This window comes from Nicotiana tomentosiformis, chromosome 2 (assembly GCF_000390325.3).
Source record: "Nicotiana tomentosiformis chromosome 2, ASM39032v3, whole genome shotgun sequence".
Taxonomy (NCBI): Eukaryota; Viridiplantae; Streptophyta; class Magnoliopsida; order Solanales; family Solanaceae; genus Nicotiana; species Nicotiana tomentosiformis.
This window is the reverse complement of record NC_090813.1, coordinates 151850038-151873811: the sequence shown is the minus strand read 5'-3', so window position 1 is coordinate 151873811 and position 23774 is coordinate 151850038. Positions and strand designations below refer to the sequence as shown.

Here is a 23774-nt window from a genome sequence, read left to right as displayed (position 1 = left end):
CGATTAAGACTTAAAATACTCCTGCTAGTGAAATGCTCTTCGTATTTGCGACACTTCCCCTGCGATCGCGAAGCACACCCAGAAGACTCCATGCGATCACGACCAGACACCACGCGATCACGATTCAACACCTGCAGAACTTCGCGATCGCGAACTTCCCCTCGCATTTGCGAAGAACAAACTCCTTTGCCCAAATTTACTTCTCACTACTAGAAATACAGATTTTTTCCTCGGAAGAATCGGTGGGAAATCTGTGTGAAAATTCAATATTCCCACGACATTCCTAGGGGAGACGCTCAGTGGGAAAATGGCTGGTGGAAAAATAATTTCCCAGGACATTCGTGGGTAATTCCCAGGGAGATCCCCACTAAAGGTTTGACGAGAACTTGGTGGGGTCACTAGTGTAATTTCCCACGAACGTCATAGGAAAAGTAAGAAAATATAATAATTTAATTTTTCTAAGTTTCCCACCTAATCCGTGAGAATTATTAAAAATAATTTAGATACCTTTTTTTTACCCACCAAAGTAGTGGAAAATATTCATAACCTGGAAATAAACACATGAACATTCCCACGAATATCAATGGGAAATGCTGAAATTCTAGAAAAAAATATGCACAAAATTCTCACGAAGTCGGTGGGAAATCCGTGGGAAATCTGGAAAATATTTTCATGGCCAAATATATTTTTAGAACTACACCACCTGCCAAACAGAAAGTACAACCAACAATACAAGACTAAATACAATTAAGCATTCAAATACCTAATTCAATATGCAATCCAATTCATTTCATAAATAACAACTAATCAATCCATATCATAATCAATATCCAACTAATCAGAAAGTAGAACAAAAACTCAAAAAATCCAACATTCAACATCCAGGTACAATCCAAGACAAGCTAATAAAAGAAACTACTCCTTAGTTATCATCAGATGCTAGAGAACGGAGCACAGGAAATGCACCAGATGCTAAGAGGGAGTTTATCTGAGACTTGAGACTTTCAACATCACTAGTGACAAGTCTTAATATCTCGTCCTTTCGCCTCATTTCTTCCTCCCTTCGTCTTTCCTCTTCCTCTCTTCGCCTATCTTCTTCCTCCCTCCGCCTCGCCTCTTCCTCCCTTGCATCCCTTTCTTGCATATACAACTCAGTAATGTTCACCACTATAACACCCCGAAAATTTTTTGAAGTACTTAAGCGCTATTAAGAAAGTCGATGTGCGCTAATTATATTATTTTATGTGTAGACAGGGACTATTATATGAATAATATCAATTGATCATGATAATATATGTATGATGTGCATTCAGAATAGTTTACGGTCTAAGAAGAGTCCCATGGCTGAGTCAAGTTGAAATATTTATGATGGAATAAAGTTTCAAGTGAGTTTGCACAAGACCTAACTTCAAATAATCATACCTCTCTTGATAGGAAGGGGTATATGATGTATTGCCTATAGAATTATAGCCCTTTGAGTTTAGTTTCCAACGCTTCAAACTGTTCATTATTTGGACATTCCTACAAGAAGTTATGACCAAATTACCAAAGGTTGCGAGAATGCAATTCAGCGACCATTATGCGATCGCAAAGTGGTTATGCGACCACAAACTGGTCGCAGAATGGACCAGAACAGCCCAAATCTGGGCACCAAATTTTGCGACCATTGTGCGACCCGCACACCAATTGTACAGTCCATTGTGAGACCGCATAGTTGAATTCGGAGGGTTAATTTTTCTCTTTTCATAACTCGACCCCATTTTGATAAATAGGCTTTGGGGCTTATTTTGGGGTGTTTTTCTGAGAGTTTTAGAGAGAGATAAGAGCATTTTAGAGAGAGAAGGAGGGAACCTAACATTATAATCATCCAATCTTGCACTAATCTTCAAGCATCAAGGAAGCTAATCACAAGATCTTCATCTCAGAGGTAAGGTTTCATACCCTAGTTTCCAATTTCGAATTTGGGTAAACGATGGTTGATTTGGAGTATGATTCTTGGGTATAAGAGCATTGTTTATACATGCTTGTACTAATAAGGTTTGTGGGAAGATTGTTTAGCAAAAATAAGTAAATATTGGGTTGTGAAGTGAAGGAAATCTTGTAGAAGAACCTTGTAGTTAGATTTACACACCTACTGTTTGATAAAATGCTCAAATGAGCTGAGATCATGAATATCTTCCTAATAATGGTTCAATTTTGTTATGTCTCAAAATAAATTGGAATTGCTAGAATTTTCGGAACATTATAGTAATTTAAGGAAAGCTCAAAGCAAGGTATGTTGGCTAAACTTTCTCTCTTGGAATTGAATTCCATAATATTTTCGTAAGTTTCAAAGTATGAGCTGCGTATTAAAAGGTTATGGCTTTGAGTCGTTTTTCAATAAAAGATAGTATGCCAAATTATGTGAGTAAATCTCAATATTCTTAAGACTCTTAATTGCTCATATGTGTACCTAAAGTCTTGATTTGGAAATATCTTATTGTTGATAATCTATAAAGATGGTTGGAAGTGAAATAAATTAATTGGGGATATAGAGTGTGGCCAACGTGCCAAGAATTTAAGTTATGATTATGGCTAGTAGTGCAAATGATTTGAGAAGATGCGATAAAGAATATGAAATGAGTCTCGACTCAATTGTTTAAACAAATAACTTCCAAGATAGAATTGCCTAAAAGCAAAGTACTCAATTCATGCCCATTAGTGATTGCTTTAACTAATGCTTTGCTTTATAAATATATCTAGTGTGATTCGAGTTCTATATACTCATGTGGTGAAATTGTATATTGTCAATTCTGGGGAAGAGTGTTGCAAGAGTAAATGGTGTATTGACTGTTTATGATTTTTCATGTGTGTTTCTATTGTTGGTCAGTATGCCCCATTCTTTGGGAAGAAACCATTTGTGTTTGAAGTTCCCATTTCAAATGGATTGGAAGTATATGATTTCTGAAATTTTCTATATGTTGATATTTGATGGTGATCTTTGAAATTGAAAGAGATGAAAGTGTGGAATATGAAATACGGCCATCGTGCCAGGAATAAAGAATCTTGTGAATGGCCTAATGAACCAAGGAAATATTGTCGTTTTGAATGACTGGAACTACTAATGAGAATTTATACAATGTGAAAGATTTTGTATTTATGATATTTCCGTTTGCAAATCAAATCAAAAATGTTTTTGGGAGCATCATTAGCAATACCGAGTAAGGGTGGGTCATAAGGCCTACACCTGAAACTACACGTGCCGGTGTAGGGGTGGGTTGGGATTATTCCCCTTATTTGGTATGAAATTGGAACCTCTAGCAAATTGTGATATTATTCCCCTTAATTGGGATGAAACTGAAACCTTTGTGGATTGGAAAAGTCAACCCGCACGGCATATGTGGGAAGGCGGCCTAGCTGATCGGGTGGAGATCAGACGCTATGTTGCGCACATGGTGGTACTACTCTTGGTAACAACTTTCTTTCGCATCACCTGTCAAACCACATTGTCCGTGGGGAGATGGCCTAGCCGATCGAGCTTGATCAGACTCCGTGCTAACAAAGACGGTGGTATATTGGTGCTAATGATCTCCCAACCAAAATTATATATGAAGTTCGTATTTTGAAAATTATTATGTTTTAACTGAACATTTGGATATTGTTGATTGTGACTTGCTATTTCTATGTGTTGCCTTTTCTTATATGGGCATTCTATTTTGAAAGAGAACTTTTAGCTATACATACTAGTGCCATTCGACAGTATTAACGTCCCTTTTACCGGGGGCGCTGCATCTTTAATGAATACAGGTGGTTCTACAGCAGGCGGCATTGATTAGTTATAGTAGTACACTCTTTTCAGCTGATTTGGTGAGCCCCACTTCATTTCGGGGTCATGTATCTTTTGTTTTTCATGTACTGTGTTTTGAGGTATAGCCGGGGCCTTGTTGCCGACATTTTCATATTACTCTTCTATTGTATTTAGAGGCTCCGTAGACAGGTTGTGGGTTGTGGTTGATGTTGGGGAATTGAACTAGAAATGTTGGTATTTGGAAATCATGTTTTTCATTAATTCTATAAACTTGTAATATTTTGAAAATTATGAATGAAGCTGCTAATGGGAATAAAAAGGAAGTTGTTAATAAAATCTTTTCAGTGTTTTATTAGTGGCGTACATCTCCTCTTTATTCATGAATGAGTTTAGGTAGAAGGAAATCAAACAGGCTTGCTCAGCCGGGTTCTCTCGGTTGAGCGCCGGTCGCGCTCCTCGAGTTTGGGGCGTGACAAATTTGGTATCAGATCCTAAGGTTTTAAAGTGTCCTAGGATGTCTCGGAGCCGTGTCTAGTAGAGTCCTTCTTATCGGTGTATTGTCGACCATATCTATAATGAGGAGGCTACTTGGACATTTAGGAATTTCACACTTCTTTGATACTCCAGTTCGTGCGATAGAGCTCAAGGTAGGAAGCTAAATTCCTCGTCATGTCTTATTTTCCATATGAGTAACCAACGGGTTCGAGGCAGCGAGGAGGTATTGAAAGAACCAGTTGCTAAGGGAAGTGTCCTTGGCCCTATTAATGTTATCGTGCCACCGGATCATGTGGTAAGAGCACCTAAGAAACGAAAGAGGGTTGTTTGTACCAATAAGCCAGAATTTTTGATTTCTAAGAAACGTCATTTGGGGATGTGTTGAAAGACTCTTGAAATATTTTATGGTTGTGGAAAGAGTGGGCACAAGAAGAACAAATGCCCTAGGTTGGGTACACCTAGCCATGTCTGCCCGATATGCAGGCGGGAATATTTTTTCGTCATGTTGTGAGTATGCTCAGGAGTGTGTTAGGGGTGGTAGGATTGGGGAATTCCAAAGACCCATAGAGCAAACTGTTACAGAGATTATTACTCCCGCCGTGAATGCCTGGGGGAAAGATAAGAGGGATTCTTATGACTTATGCAAAAAGGGTAAATATTAGGTCGGTGGGGTGAGTCAGTTTAACGGGCCTAATCCTCGTTGTGTGAAGTGTATGAGATGCCATTTAAGTGTATGTCACTATAGTACTAATGTATGTTTTGGATGTGGAGTAGAGGGACATTAATTAAGGTACTGCCCTGTTAATCTAAAGTCATCATGTAAGTCACTCCTTAGTACATCATTATGAATACCGCATTATTTTCCTTGTTGTATATGTACATCTATATTGAAGAGGCCTACATAAATATGGTCTTTACCAAAATGTTGAATCACAAAACATTGTATGTATCTACTCTTTGAACGAGACACATTATTCGTGAATCCACTTTATCACAAATTCTCTTATTTACGACCTCTTGTGGAACTGAGCTCTATAATTATGTCCTTGAATTGAGTTATAACTCTAGGATTAATACTTCCTACTTGCTTCCCTAAATTCTCAACAAGGGACTATACCTGATGAATTTCTTACAGAATGTTTTGATTCAAATGGATAACATCTGCTCACTTGTGCTTATGCATGCACAGTCATAAAGTTCACCTATGTGGTATCAAATCCAATGTATAGTGGCCTAGTGTTGAGATCCTTCTTGAGCCACTCTTTTTCTCTCCGGTGTATGTGACTCCTATGGTTTGAACAATCACTTTGTTCCTTTGTGAATAATATCATGAATCCTTTTCATTGTCTAGTATAATGAGGGCATATCTCAGCACCTATTATATGTGTACGTGTCAATTGAAATGGTCACTTGTTTGTATAAAGTTTCTCGGGAATTTGAGCTTTTCGTGAATTTGTCACAGGAAGATCTTTTTGGTTCACCCATCTCAGTATGACTTTCATATCCACCTAGATCATGTCCCAGTGTGTAACTCACTTTGTTCCTAGAATTGTAGTTACCCATGAAGTGGCCTGGTATTGTAGCTGGAGAATTATTATGGCAGGAACATGTCTAGCTCATAGCAAAGTGTACATTCTCTCTAACCATTACATGATTTCATCCAACCATTAAGATGTCCTATCTACATGATTTCACTCGTGTGTGGTTGAAAGTTAAACAGCTTTATGATGAGCATATTGATTTGAAAGACAAGTTTGTTGTATCTCTAGTCCTCTCATATAGGATCAACTATTGCGAAGGGTTAAGCTGTCAGAATGATAATAATATCACAAGTGCTCAACTTATTTTTCATCCTCTTGGGCTTGGGGCATAGATTCCTTGTGCTAGTTAATGTTACGAGCATAATACAACTTCATGTATTTTGAAACTCATATCACATTCAGGTTGCTAGAATATTCTCATTCCGAGTTAAACGGATTTTTCCTACACTCCAGGAGACGATTGGTGTCATGTGCTTAACTATTTCTCTTTGAGGCCTACTATTGCCGAACAAGGCACATATGAAATGAAACAATTATTGTTGTCCTTTTCATGACTCATTTCTTTTAAATCACAGAATCATGAACATTTTTCCTACATTATCAATGCTTACTAGGTAACTCTATGCATCATTTGTCGAATCAATGATGTCATCACAATGATTAACCATGTCAGCACTATGGGTAGTAACATTCATATCTCTTAGGATATAACCTCCTGAGATACTTTGCTCAGCACATTGATGGAATCTTGAAAACAATTCCAGCCCAATCTCGAACCTCATTGTTCATATTTATAGTAACCTATGGGGGTTGAAGGGTCAAACATGTCAAAGAAGAAGCGTTATCCAGTGAAGAAACATATTAGATAGGAAGTTTTATGGTAATATTAAAGCTAGCACATCTTAGAGTAATTGTTGGAGGTCGCCAAAGGTTTAGTTTGGAAATTCGGCGAAGTGATTTAGAGTTGAAGAAAGTGAACGGGTTATTCTCAAGATTTTCTCTATAAATATATTAGGTGAATTGTTAAGGAAGGTAAGGTATGTGTAGTCACATTAGGCCTTATGAAATTTTGAAAGGAAATAGGCCAAACTATGAGTATGATGTTTCCCTATTATTGTTCTTCGTGTACCCGATGTTTCATGTGTCTATGTCTAAGAAGGTGAAGTTAATGGATAATTGGAATATGAGGAGCAACTATTTGCTATCCTTGTTAGATAAGTCCGGAAGTTAAGATTGCCTCCGTCAAGTGCTATGATCTCCGTCAAGTTCAGGAGATCATCTCGTAGGCCGAAAGTGTTGAGGAAAGGAAATATTCTCACTTGTTTGTAGAGCCAAATCGTTGTGGTTCAAAAATGTACCTTCTATGTATTATGGTTTAAATGTGTACATTTCATGTAAAGATACCACTTTGGTTAATGTAATGCCCTAATATTGAGATAGGTGGTGTTGATATATACTGTGATGCGTTGTTGAGTAATGGATATATTGTTAGGATTGATTTCTGAGATTCTCTGACAGGTGGATATGCCCAGTTACAGGAGAAACTGTGTCGAAATTTTTAAGAATTTGTAAAGATAGCCAAATCTTAAGGTCCATAAGTAAGTTGAAATTTTGAAAAGGATGTATAAGACCGATGTAGTTATAAGTGCCTATGTATAATGGTTGTAGGTAAAATGATGGTAAATCTATTCTTATAAGGGACTTGTAAAATATTCTAGGACGAATATTCTTAAGTGGGGGAGAATGTAACACCCTGAAAAATTTTGAAGTACTTAAGCGCTATTAAGAAAGTCGATGTGCGCTAATTATATTATTTTATATATAGACAAGGACTATTATATGAATGATATCAATTGATCATGATAATATATGTATGAGGTGCATTAAGAATGGTTTATGGTCTAAGAAGAGCCCCATGGCTAAGTCAAGTTGAAATATTTATGATGGAATAAAGTTTCAAGTGAGTTCGCACAAGACCTAATTTCAAACGATCATAACTATTTTGATAGGAAGAGTTATATGGTGTATTACCTATCAAATTAAAGCACTTTGAGTCAACTTTTCCACGCTTTAAACCGTTTGTCATATGGACATTCCTACAAGACGTTATGACCAAATTACCAAAGGCTGCTAGAATGAAATTCTGCGACCATTATGCGATCGCAAAATGATTATGCGACCGCAAACTAGTCGCGGAATGGACCAGAACAGCCCAGTTCTGGGCATCGAATTGTGCGACCATTGTGCGACCCGCACACCAATTGTGCGATCCATTGTGCGACCATTGTGCGACCCGCACACCAATTGTGCGGTCCATTGTGCGAACGCATAGTTGAATTCGGAGGGTTAATTTTTCTCTTTTCATAACCCGACACCATTTTGATAAATAGGCTTTGGGGCTTATTTTGGGATATTTTTCTGAGGGTTTTAGAGAGAGGTAAGAGCATTTTAGATAGAGAAGGAGAGAACCTAACATTATAATCATCCAATCTTGCACTAATCTTCAAGCATCAAGGAAGCTAATCACAAGATCTTCATCTCAGAGGTAAGGTTCCATACCCTAGTTTCCAATTTCGAATTTGGGTAAAAGATGGTTGATTTGGAGTATGATTCTTGGGTATAAGAGCATTATTTATACATGCTTGTACTAATAAGGTTTGTGGGAAGATTGTTTAGCAAAAATAAGTAAATATTGGGTTGTGAAGTGAAGGAAATCTTGTAGAAGAACCTTGTAGTTAGATTTACACACCTAGTGTTTGATAAAATGCTCAAATGAGCTGAGATCGTGAATATTTTCCTAATAATGGTTCAATTTTGTTATGTCTCAAAATAAATTGGAATTGCTAGAATTTTCGGAACATTATAGTAATTTAAGGAAAGCTCAAAGCAAGGTATGTTGGCTAAACTTTCTCTCTTGGAATTGAATTCCATAATATTTCCGTAAGTTTCAAAGTATGGGCTGCGTATTAAAAGGTTATGGCTTTGAGTCGTTTTTCAATAAAAGATAGTATGCCAAATTATGTGAGTAAATCTCAATATTCTTAAGACTCTTAATTGCTCATATGTGTACCTAAAGTCTTGATTTGAAAATGTCTTATTGTTGATAATCTATAAAGATGGTTGGAAGTGAAATAAATTAATTGGGGATATAGAGTGTGGCCAAAGTGCCAAGAATTTAAGTTATGATTATGGCTAGTAGTGCAAATGATTTGAGAAGATGCGATAAAGAATATGAAATGAGCCTCGACTCAATTGTTTAAACAAATAGCTTCCAAGATAGAATTGCCTAAAAGCAAAGTACTCAATTCATACCCATTAGTGATTGCTTTAACTAATGCTTTGCTTTATAAATATATCTAGTGTGATTCGAGTTCTATATACTCATGTGGTGAAATTGTATATTGTCAATTCTGGGGAAGAGTATTGCAAGAGTAAATGGTGTATTGACTGTTTATGATTTTTCATGTGTGTTTCTATTGTTGGTCAGTATGCCCCATTCTTTGATAAGAAACCATTTGTGTTTGAAGTTCCCATTTCAAATGGATTGGAAGTATATGATTTCTGAAATTTTCTATATGTTGATATTTGATGGTGATCTTTGAAATTGAAAGAGGTGAAAGTGTGGAATATGAAATACGGCAATCGTGCCAGGAATAAAGAATCTTTTGAATGGCCTAATGTGCCAAGGAAATATTGTCGTTTTGAATGACTGAAAATACTAATGAGAATTTATACAATGTGAAAGATGTTGAGGTGAGTACAATTGTATTTATGATATTTCTGTTTGCAAATCAAATCAAAAATATTTTTGGGAGCATCATTAGCAATACTAAGGAAGGGTGGGTCATAAGGCCTACACCTGAAACTACACGTGCTGGTGTAGGGGTGGATTGGGATTATTTTCGCTTATTTGGGATGAAATTGGAACCTTTGGGAAATTGTGATATTATTCTCCTTAATTGGGATGAAACTGAAACCTTTGTGGATTGGAAAAGTCAACTTGCATGGCATATGTGGGAAGGCAGCCTAGCTGATCGGGTGGAGATCAGACGCTATGTTGCACACATGGTGGTACTACTCTTGGTAACAACTTTCTTTCGCATCACCTGTCAAATCACATTGTCCGTGGGGAGATGGCCTAGCCGATCGGGCGTGATCAGACTCTGTGCTAACCAAGACGGTGGTATATCGGTGCTAATGATCTCCCAACTAAAATTATATATGATGTTCGTATTTTGAAGATTATTATATTTTAATTGAACATTTGGATATTGTTGATTATGACTTGCTGTTTCTATGTATTGCCTTTTTTTATATGGGCATTCTATTTTGAAAGAGGACTTTTAGCTATACATACTAGTGCTATTTGACAGTACTAACGCCCCTTTTGCCGAGGGCGCTGCATCTTTAATGGATGAAGGTGGTTCTACAACAGGCGGCATTGATCAGTTATAGCAGTATACTCTTTTCAGCTGATTTGATGAGCCCCACTTCATTTCGGGGTCATGTATCTTTTGTTTCTCATGTACTGTATTTTGAGATATAGCCGGGGCCTTGTTGCCGGCATTTTCATATTACTCTTCTATTGTATTTAGAGGCTCCGTAGACAGGTTGTGGATGTGGTTGGTGTTGGGGAATTGAACTAGAAATGTTGGTATTTGGAAATCATGTTTTTCATTAATTCTATAAACTCGTAATATTTTGGAAATTATGAATGAAGCTGCTAATGTGAATAAAAAGGAAGTTGTTAATAAAATCTTTTCAGTGTTTTATTAATGGAGTACATCTCCTCTTTATTCATGGATGAGTTTGGGTAGAAGGAAATCTAACAGGCTTGCTCGGCCGGGTTCTCTCGGTTGAGCGCCGGTCGTGCTCCCCGAGTTTGGGGCGTGATAGCCACCTTCCTATTCAATTGCTCAAACTCATCCACATCAAAAGAGCAATGTGAGGAAAAATAAGAACCACACAATCCAGAAGTATGATGACTGAGACTAAACTCTGATCCAAGGCCGTAGACTCTCCCCTTATGCACGCCACCAACCGCCTTAATCCACATGTCCATGAGCTCCTCTTGGGTTGGTTGGATTGGCCTACCTTGATCATCAATCGACGGACTTTGAATGAACTCCTCCAAGATTTGATTGAAATTATTCTGTAAAAATATTACAATTATTAGAAAAGTAAATTTTATTAAAGAAAATTATACAAGTAAGTATCTTTATTTCTCAAACTTTAACGTAAACATGAGAATAAGTATTATGCTGTATTTAAATAACTAAGCAACATTTAATGCATAGAACAAGTAATTCTTGAGGAAGTTATTAATAATTGTATCACATTACTTATTATTTTTGAAATATTTGAGTTGAAATTCAACATATTTAGTTACTTACATGGTGTGAATTTTGGTCAGGATTTTGATAGTAAAGCTTACTTTATACACTTTTCACTAAGGGCAACTGCACAAGCAATAAAGACCTAAGGCTTCTGTTTCAATGACAAACCAAAAACAAAAAGTAATCTGACATAACTCCACTTTTCTCCATAGTTTGATCTATGTCTTTTTCTACCTGCATATAGGGATGTAAATGTGGCAGGGATGTAAAATAATCTGACATAATTCAACTTCACTCTGACTTTGAAAACTTTTGCTCGTTTGCGGACATCAACAAAAAAAAGTTCATATCCAAACATGGCTTAAGAACAGTAATTGGAGATTCCATATCTTATGCTAATTCTTGTAGAGATAGAATCATATTCTCGTTGAGGAATGTGACAATGAATAGTATTGGTCATTCTCCTTTAGTATTAGCAGTGATATATTCTTGAATTCGAAAAAAACAAAGAGGAAAGTAAACAAAAACAATAAGAAGAGGGGAAACCATTTTTAATACAGTATGCCACGATAAGAAAGGGGAGCTTTGCAAGTTGAAAATATTTAATATTTCAGTTGCTTTTCAAGACATTTCAATCAAATATGAACAGATTAGAAGGAGATGTACAGAATTAGCATAAGCCTTAGTCTTTGTACGTTAATTGCTTCCTTTGAATGCGGTTACATTACAAACGTCGCATATGACTTACACTTGAGGGAGTACTATTTTATTGGTCAAATAAAAATTGATTCGCTATTAGAGCACCTCCCAATGTTATGGTCATCGGGTATGTCAATATAATAAGATGACGAAGCAGAATTATACGAGCAAGTATATGTATCCAGCAATAGTTACAAGCACATGTATCCAGCAATACTGAAAAACTTCAAATCATAATCCAATATCATTATAGCATCGCTAACCGAAATGGTAAATCTCGTTGATGCATTACTACTAGAAATCCGAATCTCGTTGAAGCACCAGAAATATCGTTGACGCATTACTACTAGAAACCAAACTCAACATTCAATCCTAAATTTTTTAATTTTTAGGATGCATTAATTTTTTAAACCTAGGGTTTGAAACATTATAAAATCCCTAAAATTCGAAATTTTATGGCGAAAATCAAAAACGAAAAAAGGAGATCGATCGGGTGAGAGAGAGAGGTCGATTTACCTGGGAATAGAATGAAAACTCTCTGTTCATGAAGTGAGAGAGACGACAGAGGGGGCCTAAGGGAAAACCCATTTCTAAATAGACCAAGTTAAAACCTTATGTGAATGAATATATTAAGAGAAATGTTATAAAACGTTAATAATAATAAGTTTCCCACTACTACCGTGTGAAAGTTCTGTGGGAAATATTTTCCATAATTATAAAAAAAATAAAAATTTTAAAAAATTTATACACACTGAGTCTGTGTGAATATTTTAAAACTTTTTTTTATTTATTATTTAAGTTCCCACTATCTTCTCTGGGAATTTGTTTTTACTTCTATATAATTATTTTTTAATAAATTTTCCCACTGAACCAGAGGGAACTAAAATACGCGCATTTTTGCACCAAAAATTTTCCACGGATAGTCAATGGGAAATGTTATTTATTTTTTCTGGAATGGATATTTTAATTTTCCCATTGCATTTCGGTGGGAATTGCCACTAACAATTTTTTCGTGGGAAATTTCGGTGGGAAAATGCTATGGTTACACAGCTTTATAAATAGCTGTAAATACTGTGAACATAAATGCATGACAAAACTCAAATCTTTAATTACATGACCCACAATATACATGAAGTTTCTATGACAATAGATACCTAAATATATAAAATGAACTAGACCCAAACACCCACTAGAACTGTAGAGGGCTCACCATAAGCTGAGTAGTGAAGAAAATCCCTATCAAAGAACCATATCATCCTGTAGAAGTATACCTGCATCCATTAAAAGATGCAGCGCCCCGGGCAAAAGGGACGTGAGTATATGTGGAATAGTACTCATATGTAAGGCAGTCAAAACAACATATAAAAATGCGGTAACTCAAACAAAAGGCAAATAAAGTACATCAAGAAACTACGAAACATCTCATAGGATCACATTTCAAGTCTTATTATACTTGCATCATTCTAAACTTCCTTTAGGATCAACTGAGTTATATGAACTATACGTGGAATACATAATATAATATAGTTGTAATAACATGTACAAACAAGGCCAATGGAAGTGGCACCTTCCTCCCTTATTTTACACATATAAATTTCATAAACTGTCCTTAGTGTTCACATATAATATTATACACCTATGCGTCTCATAGACCGTTCACAGTATCACCTATACAATACACATGTGTTTTTCGTAGACCGTTCATAGTGTTCACTTATACAATACAAATACTCATATTCAAGTGCTTGAAAATACAACATGAATATGATGAATCATGGTAATAGTAAAAGGGCTTAGATAGCCGTTAACGTCAAGCAAATTTATTAAGAGCTCACATTCAAATTTATAGATATTAAGTCGGGGATTCTCTATAACCACATTCACACAAAGCGGCCCTGCCACCTCACCCCAATATATGCGGGTGAAGGTGTATCACGATACCACAATCTCTACAAAAAGCGGCCCTGCCGCCTCACCCCAATATATGCTGGTGGAGGTGTACCACAATACCACAATCCCTACACAAAGAGGCCCTGCCGCCTCACCCCAATATATGCGGGTGGAGGTGTATCACAATACCACAATCCCTACACAAAGAGGCTCTGCCACCTCAGCCCAATATATGTGGGTGGAGGTGTATCACAATACCATAATCCCTACACAAAGCGGTCCTGCCGCCTCACCCAATATATGCGGGTGGAGGTGTATCACAATACCACAATCCCTACACAAAGCGGCCTTGCCGTCTCACCCCAATGTATGTGGGTAGAGGTGTAATCCCAATCACAATACCATATATGAACTCAAAACGACATAGTTATCATTACATTTAAGGTCGTAATTTCTCATATCATTTGAATACTTCATGTTCATGCTCATCATGGAGAAACACAACTCATTACATTAGCACATGCATGGTAAATCAATAAGTCAATTTCAATGGTACATGGGCCAAATTTCTTTTCTTAAGCTTCATCATCATTTAGTATAGGACATCTCCCTTTCATCTCGTTCACTCACGTGACATCTTGAGGCCATTAGCTAAGTTCATGGCTCTGGGGGACTTAACGTCGAAGTCATTTACATTAATTATTTTAGTAGCATACATACTATGATTGAAACCATATGGACATACAACACCTCATAATTCTCATTTTGGCAAACGGGCACATTTCATGTTCATACCATCACTTACTTGTACTTGCCATGGGTGATGATAGGACATCAAGAACATTTAAAATATCCATAGCCTCTCCTCATGAGGACGTAGGAGCTTATAACACATTGAAAACATAAGTACAAATACGTTCATCTCATAACCTTTCACACCATATATCACTTCACAATTACTTTCAACTACTTACAATATCATTATTTCATTGGCTCCCTTGGCCATACATATTATTCTTTATTTATATCACTGTGGTCGTATATCATATTTCACACTTTTATTTCTTTACTTTCAAGGATTATCATCATAAACATCATCATATAGAATACTCTTGAAATACCTTTCCCCAAAAAGGGCAATACACAATTTCAATTCATGAATATGTAAGAACTCAAAACATATTGGAAATACCTACCAAGCATAGCATTAGTTAAAACAACCACATTTGAACATGACTTGAGTACATAAGATTTTGGATAATTCTATTTTCGGAATCAATTTGGAATAGTTGAATCAAGGTTTATTTCATAATATTTCACAAATCATTTCACATCGTTGGCGCTATTGGCCACAAGTATAACTTTCATTCTTGGCACGGTATTCACACTTTATATCCCCAACTCACTACTTTTACTTTCAAGTATCTATATAGATTATCGACAACAAGGAATCCCTAATCACGACTTTTAGTACACCTATGAGCAATTAAGAGTCTTATGCACATTGAGACTTCTTACACAATTTGGCATAATAGCCTTCACTTGAAACACTACTTGGAATCATAATATTTTTATACCCAACTCATGCTTTGAACACATTCCCGAAGGATAACATCACATGATAAGAGCATCCGGAATACATTTTGAACATATACCTTTCAACACAAAGCTTATTCAGAATAGTTAATTTATAAAGAATAACTCGGGACTCACAAGAACATCATGGGATTCAATTCTAGGAAAGAAGTTTAGCCAACATACCTCGCTTTGAGCTTTCCTTAAATTACTACAACGTTCCGTAAATTCTAGCAATCTCAATCTATTTTGAGACATAACAAAATTGAACCATAATTAGGAAGATATTCATGGTCTCAGCTTATTTGAGCATTTTATCAAACACTAGATGTGCAAATTTAACTACAAGGTTCTTCTACAAGATTTCCTTAACTCCTCAACCCAATCTTTACCCATTTGAGCTTAACAATTTTCCCACAAACCTTAGTTGTACACACATGTGTACATAATACTCTTACACCCAAGAACCATACTCCCTGTTATTTATCTTTTACAACAAACTCGAAATTAAAACTAGGGTATGGAACCTTACCTCTTAGATGAAATCTTGTGATTGGCTTCCTTGATTCTTGAAGATTGGTGCAAGATTGGATGATTAGAATGTTAGGTTTCCTCCTTATCTCTCTAAAGTGCTCTTACCTCTCTCTAAAACCCTCAGAAAGTCATCCCAAAATAAGCCCCAAAGGTTATTTATCAAAATGGGGTCGGGTTATAAAAATAGAAAAATTAACCCTTCGAATGTAGGTCTGCAGTCACACAATGGACCGAACAATGGGTATGCGGGTCGCACAATGGACCGAAAAACAGATGCCTAGAACTGGGATGCACTGGTCAAGTCTGCGACCATTTTGCGGTCGCAGAATCAGTTTTACGGTTCACATAATGATTTTGCGGTCGCACATTTGACCGCAGAATCACATTCTTCCAGCCTTTGGTAATTTTGTTATAACTTCTTGTAGGAGTGTCCAAATGAAGATCGGTTTAAAGCGTTAGAAACTAGGCTCAAAGGGTTTTAATTTGATAGGTAGATCACCTCCTAAGTAGTTATAGTTTGGTAGCAAAATACATTTAAAGTAGGATCTTGTGCGAATTGAGACATCCTTTCCATTTAATGTATCCAATTTGTTCCACACAAATTCTTGTCATTCACAAAACTCCTTAGTATGTTCCAACACACCTTAAAAATATTTTTTCATTTCAAAATAATGTGGTTCTATCCCATGGGTCTCCTTTAATACTCAAACACGTTATTTCCAAACACCGTTGGTGCACTTTAAAATCTTAAATCATTAGAAAATTTTAACTAGGCCTTACATTAATATTATTGTTCACATACTCTATGTCTATTTAGCATTCCTGTATTTTATTGTTAGACCATAATAAGTGTCGATGTAGACCCCTCGTCACAACTTCTTCAAGGTTAGACTGGATACATGTTATTGATGTACTCACGCTATACTTCTGCACTAATCGTGCAGGATCTGAGGCAGGTGCATCTGGTAGTCTTATCGGCGCGCACCCCCGATACCCCGAGGCCTAGTGGTGAGCTACTCTTCTGAGTCTGTTCGACAGCACCCATAGCCTCTCTTTTGCATTACTTTCTGTCTACTCTATTTCATACAGTAGTTTAGTATTTTTTGTATATACTACTAGTGGCTCATACACTTGTGACACCAGGTCCTGAAAATTATGCTAGTAGACATTTGATGGCTTTTGATTATTTACTTCACCACACTTGTTCTTATATTAGTTTACACTTTATTTTATTAAATTTTTCACCTCTTACTTACTTAACAAATAAAAATCAACTATTTCAAAATTGTTAAAAGGAATAAACACATGGCTAGTTCCCCGTTGGCTTGCCTAGCGGCGACGTTGGGCGCCATCACGGCCTATAGGTGAAATTGGATCGTGACAGTATCAGTCTAGCTTATTGATAAGTTCGAAAAAAACTCTACTTGAAGCTATTTATTTTTTTTACCTACAAACATGTGCTCGAAAATCAAAATACTTATATCAATTTAAATTGAAATTGGGAGCCAAATAAAATAAATGAAAAGATAAAGAAATAAAAGGAAGAAGGAGGAAAAAAGGAGAAGTGTCACGACCCCAAGTTCCCTCTATAGGATATCGTGACTAGGTAAGCCTAACAATATGCCGAAATATTAAATAAGAGATTAAAACTTGAACATCCCAACAATTTCATAAATAGAATCTACCAAACCTCAATATACACAATCCCAAACCCTGGTGAGTTATAGGTCACAAGCTCTAGATACAATACCGAACAATCCTATACATCATTGTCTATAAAGATGAAAAGAAATAAGGAAGGACAGGGTAGAAGGGGACTCCGAGGCATGCAGACGCAGGCATGTGTACCTTGAAGTCTCCAAAAGAAAGCAACTTAGCGCGCTAATACCGGGACTGATAAGATGTACCTGGATCTGCACAAAAATATATGCAGAAGCGTAGTATGAGTACACCACAACGGTACCAGTAAGTGCCAAGCCTAACCTCGGTAGAGTAGTAACAAGGTCAGGTCAAGACCCTACTAGAGATAATAAGAAATAAGACAGAAGACATAATGATATAATGATAATGACAAAGGAAATGAAACAATAAAGAATTTATGAAAAGTTAACAGAACGGAATCAAGGCAATCAATACAACACGAAAGGAAGACAAGGATTTTACATGTTAAGAAGACAACAACCAAACAAATACAACAAATAGAGAAAAGATCAACATGGGCACTCCCGATGTACCGCCTCGTAGTCCCGAATTATAAGATTAACTCACAATCTTTCTTATATCACCACGGGGGCCTTTACATTTAGTTTTAAAAATTATTTTTTCCGAAATAGCACCCCGTGTTTTAGACCACCTTATCACACTGCATGGCTTATCGTAGTTCCCCTACTATTCACGCATATCAAGCTCAACTTATCTCACCGCATGCGTTTTAACACCCAGACCTTATACCACCGCATGCGTATTAATAATAACAACGGCACGGAAGAAACCTCATGCAAATAGCAACAACAACACGACAGAAACCTCGTGAAAATAATAACAACAGCACAGTAGAAACCTCGTGCAAACAGCCAAACAATCACCTCAACAAAAACACAAATGCCATAACATAATAACTAAGTAAAATGACATTTCACAACTCATACCTTGCCTCAATAGAAACCACGACCTTTGTAACTCAACACCAAACTCAACGGCAAGATATTTCAAGGATAATTTCAAGTAAAGAATTCCACAGTTAATTAATGAATACGGAATTTAGAAGAAGCAAGTAATTCAACTAAACATGTAGTACAAATTACAAATAAGAGATAAGACAAGTAGACATGTGAAGTTAGGCTAAACATGATGACTATAACCTGCTAAAGTAACTAAAATAAGGCATGAAAAGGAAATTACGTAGCTAAAACTGGAATTTCAACATTTAGCCCGTGTACGCACTCGTCAACTTGCGTACACGGCCTCCACATATCATAATTATCACAACAATACCAAATCCTAAGGGGAATTTTTTCCACACAAGGTTAGACAAGTCACTTACCTCAAACCACGCTAAATCAATCAACTAGAAGGCCTTCCCTCGATTTTCCAACTTCGAACGGCTCGAATCTAACCAAAACAATTTCATACTATAAATATAACTATAGGAAACTAATTTAAATAATGAAATTATGATTTTAGCAAAACATCGCCCCAAAAAGTTGACCCGGGCCCGCATCTCAGAACCTGACCAAAATTATAAAATCCGAACACCCATTCGATATCGGGTCCAACCATATAAGAATTATCCAAATCCGATCTCATTTCGCCTCTCAAAACTTAAGAATTTAGTCTAAGGACTTCTACACTTTTTTCCCAATTTTAAGATCCAAAACACTAATTAAAAGATGTAATTAACAGTAGATTCATGGAAATTAATTAAAAATGAGTCAAGAATCCTTACCCCAACAATTTCTCTAAAAATCCCTTAAAAGATTTCCTCAAACCGAGCTCTCAAAATTCCAAAATGAAAATGAAGCAAAACCCTCGAAAAATCCATTTTTCTGCCCAGTTACGACGTACATGCGACCACACTGCCGCATCTGCGAAAAAACCATCATTGGTGCGGACTTCACTTAAGCCCAAAGAATCCGCTTCTGCAGAAAAAGGCACGCACCCGTGGCTAATGCGTCGCACCTGCGCTTATGGACGCACCCGCGATCCTCTCTATCGCAGAAGCGAAGCCACTTCTACGGAACTATTTCCGCACCTGCGAGCCCAGACCTAGGCTGCCTTCTTTGCTTCTGTGCTCTCCCACACGCACACGCGAGTCTACACCTGCGGTCATTTCCTCCGCAGGTGTGATGACACCAGAAGTTGGAAATTTTCAGTAATTAAACAAGTCCAAAAATGATCCGATATCGATCCGAATCACACCCGCCCCGGGACCCTGTCTGAATATACCAACCAGTTCCAAAACACCAAACAAACCTACTCGAGGGCAAAAACCACATCAAACTACAAGAATTCAATGAATCACAACTCGAATTCAAGCCTATGAACTATGAACTTCCAAATTCTGAAACCAACGCCGATTCATACCAAAACAACTTCGATTTACATCAAATTTTGCACACAATTTACATCAAATTTTGCACACAAGTCATATTTTATATTACGGACCTATTCCAACTTCCAGAATCGGAATTCGATCCCGTATCCCGGTCAAACTTTCCTAAATCTTCTAACTTTCTAACTTTTGCCAATTTACGCCAAAATGACCAACGGAGCTCACATACGGACACGCTCCTAAGTCCAAAATTACCCTATGGATCTATTAAACATCAAAACTCCATTTCGGAGTCATCTTCACACAAGTCAAACTATGGTCAACTTCTACGACTTAAATATCCAACTTAGGGACTATGTGTCCTATCTCACTCCGAAACTCACACGAAACCATAATCGATCACTCCGGCGAGTCAGGTAACCACAATATAACATAGAGGAAGCATAAATTAAGGGATCGGGGCTAAAATACTCAAAATAACCGACTGGGTAGTTACATCAACCCCCTCTTAAAACAAACATTCATCCTCGAACGAGTGTAGAGACATACCTGAAGTGGTGAAAAGACGAGGATAACGGCTACGCATATCATGCTCGGTCTCCCAAGTCGCCTCCTCGACTGGCTAACCCCTCCACTGAACCATTACTGAAGCAATATTCTTCGACCTCAACTTTCGAATCTACTTGTCCAAAATGGCCACCGGCTCCTCAACATAAGAAAATTTCTTGTCCAACTAGAATGAGATGAAGTCTAACACATGAGACGGATCGCCGTGATACTTCCGGAGCATAGAAACATGGAACACTAGATGAACTACAGCTAGACTAGGTGGTAGTGCAAGTATGTAGGCCACCTCTCCAACCTTATCAAGAATCTCAAAATGTCCGATATACCTAGTGTCACGACCCAAACCGATTGACCGCGATAGGCACCCGGTACCTTACTCAACCGAGTACCAACGTAACATATCTTTCTTATCGTATTATCATTGGAAAATGGGCAAAACGGGCCGTCATGGGCTAACCAAAATAAACATAAGGGAATACTCCATATAGGATGAACCAACCTGATATAGAAACTCATACTTGTGACATACGGGCCTATACGGCCTGTGATCCATTATATACTTAAAATATAGGCCGATAAGGCCATATAAGTATTCGTATACATGACATCTGTCTACAAGCCTCTAAAAGTACATACTTATCATAAAGGTCGAGACAGGGCCCCGCCATACCAAACAATGCATGTCTAAATCATACTGACCAAACAAGCAACTACGGAGTAAATGGAGCGCACCAACATCTTCCGCTGAGCTGATATCCTACTTGGAGGACTCTCGACCTATCTATAGGGACCTGCGGGCATGAAACGCATCGTCCCCAGGCAAAAAGGACGTCAGTACGAATAATATACCAAGTATGGAAGGAATGCAAATCAGTAAATAATAGACATGAGAGAAACATGGAGTAAAAGACTCAACATGTAAATCTGAACAACTCTGTGAATCATTGATATTTACAATGTCATGCATATGCGTATAAATGTCATACCATACTTAGGTATATGCGTTCATAACATCATCAAGCCTTTGAGGGCATCCCATCATATCATCTCGGCCACTGTGGGCAAAATCATCAACGTATACCAGTTGATCAGGTGGTGGTGCGTATATAATGCCATAACCTTTTCCCATATCCCATATATATAATATACATATATACGCGTACATAACGCCATCTGGTCATGGGTCAATGTAAATGAATGCAATGCAAGAGAAGTAAGTCAATAAAATTTCTCGGAATGCCATAAGACCATTATGCCTCTAATTAATATCATGAAATAAACTTTATCAACTTACGTATTTTCTGAGACCCATGAACAGACGATAGAATAATAAGACATATGGGGAATCAAGAACATAGGAACCTCTGGTATTTCTATGAATCGAGTCATTTATGGAATTTGTGCATTTCCTCGTTTCGTTTGTATAGTATTGATCATGCCAAAAAGAAAGAAGGGATAGCCTTAACATACCTGGACCGATCCTCTTGGTGATCCCTCTAACACATGTCTTTTGCAAAAACACGTAACGGTAGATCAAAGTAGGGAAAAATCCGTATGATGTTATTGAAAAAAATTGTACCGTACTTTCTTAGAATTGCAAATTCCGTTGCTATTACATTACGTAGTCTCGTATGAATTTTGTTGAAGTAATTTGCCATAGCACATCCGTATGATATCTTTCTTAAATGAATTTGATCAAAATCTTTCATCACTTTTTTGAAGTGAATTACGTTGCCATAAACATTTGTAAAGGATTCATTATGATGTCTTGTTTGAGAAATACTTAGGAAGCCAATCTATCTTACTACATAATGTAAGAAAGGCTTTTAAGATTATGGGTTGTGGGCCCCACATTCTTTGTGATGACTAAGCCACCAAGCTCCTTAGATGTGCCACCTTATTTTGTGAATTAAAGAGTCATTTGGATGATTATCTCATGCGGCCACGTTTGGGGTTCAAGCTTATCCAAAATATCTTAATTAATTGCTAATCTTCCCCTAAAAATCCATAATTAATCAAATATCCACATAATTAAGAATTATCTCAACTTACTTAAAATACTACTTACTTTTAATATACTTTATATATCTTACTATCATGGTCATGTGGTATCTTGTATGACACTAGTCCATAAATACCAGGTATTGTAGCTTGGACCGTATTTTATCTCAAAATGTCAAATTTCGATCATTTTCTTCGATTTGCTTACCCTCTCAACTTCACGAATATACTCTCACTTGTTCAAAGTAGCATAATACTTAAAATCTCAAAATAATCTCATTCCCAAACTTACGTCGATTAACTTACGACGAAACTTTAACATACAGAAATGCGGGATGTAACATCTCATTTCCGAGCTTCCTTCAATTTACTTAAGGCGTACCTTCACGTACGAAAACATGGGGTGTAACACCTAGGGCTCAGCTTGCCCTTCTTCCCGAACCTCATAACACCCTTCATGGGCGAAACCCGGAGAAAGACCCACTCCCCAATCATGAATGCAATGTCGCGAACCTTCAGATCTGCATAACTCTTCTGTCTAGATTGGGTTGTACGAAGTCGATCCTGAATCAATTTAACCTTTTCCAAAGCATCTTGAACCAAGTATGTATCCAATAGCCTAGCCTCACCCGGCTCAAACTAACCCACCGGAGACCGACACTGCCTACCATACAAAGCCTCATATGCGGCCATCTAAATGCTCAACTGGTAACAGTTGTTGTAGGAAAACTCCGCGAGCGACAAGAACTGATCCAAAGAACCCCCAAACTCCATCACACACGCATGAAGCATATCCTCCAATACTTGAATAGTGCGCTCGGACTGTCCGTTTGTCTTAGAGTGAAATGTTGTACTCAAATCCACCCGTGTGCCTAACTCATGCTGAACGTACCTACAGAACCACGATGTAAATTGCATACCCCAGTCAGAGATGAAAGATACTGGTACTCCATGAAGCTTGACAATCTCACAAATATAAACCTGAGACAGCTGCTCTAAAGAATAAGTAATCACCACTGGAATAAAATGAGCTGACTTGGTCAGCCTATCCACAATCACCTAAACTGCATCGAACTTCCTCTGAGTCCATGGGAGCCCAACAATAAAATCCATAGTAATCTGCTCCCATTTCCACTCTGGGATCTCTAACCTCCGATGCAATCCACTAGGCCGCCGATGTTCATACTTCACCTGCTGATAGTTTAAACACCGGGCTACATATTTCACTATGTCCTTCTTCATACATCTCCACCAATAGTGCTGTCTCAAGTCCAGATACATCTTCACGGCACCTTGAT

The 23774-nt window shown here is 37.3% G+C and overlaps 1 long non-coding RNA gene across 1 annotated transcript; it reads right to left on the bottom strand.

Annotated features, from left to right (window-relative positions):
- Positions 1-10552: 10552 nt before the first annotated feature.
- On the bottom strand, positions 10553-12512 carry LOC104084963 (uncharacterized). The gene is made up of 2 exons (XR_011414344.1): positions 12375-12512; positions 10553-10975 (listed from the first exon to the last, which is right to left on the bottom strand). It is a non-coding gene; the product is annotated as an uncharacterized lncRNA (long non-coding RNA).
- Positions 12513-23774: the final 11262 nt, after the last annotated feature.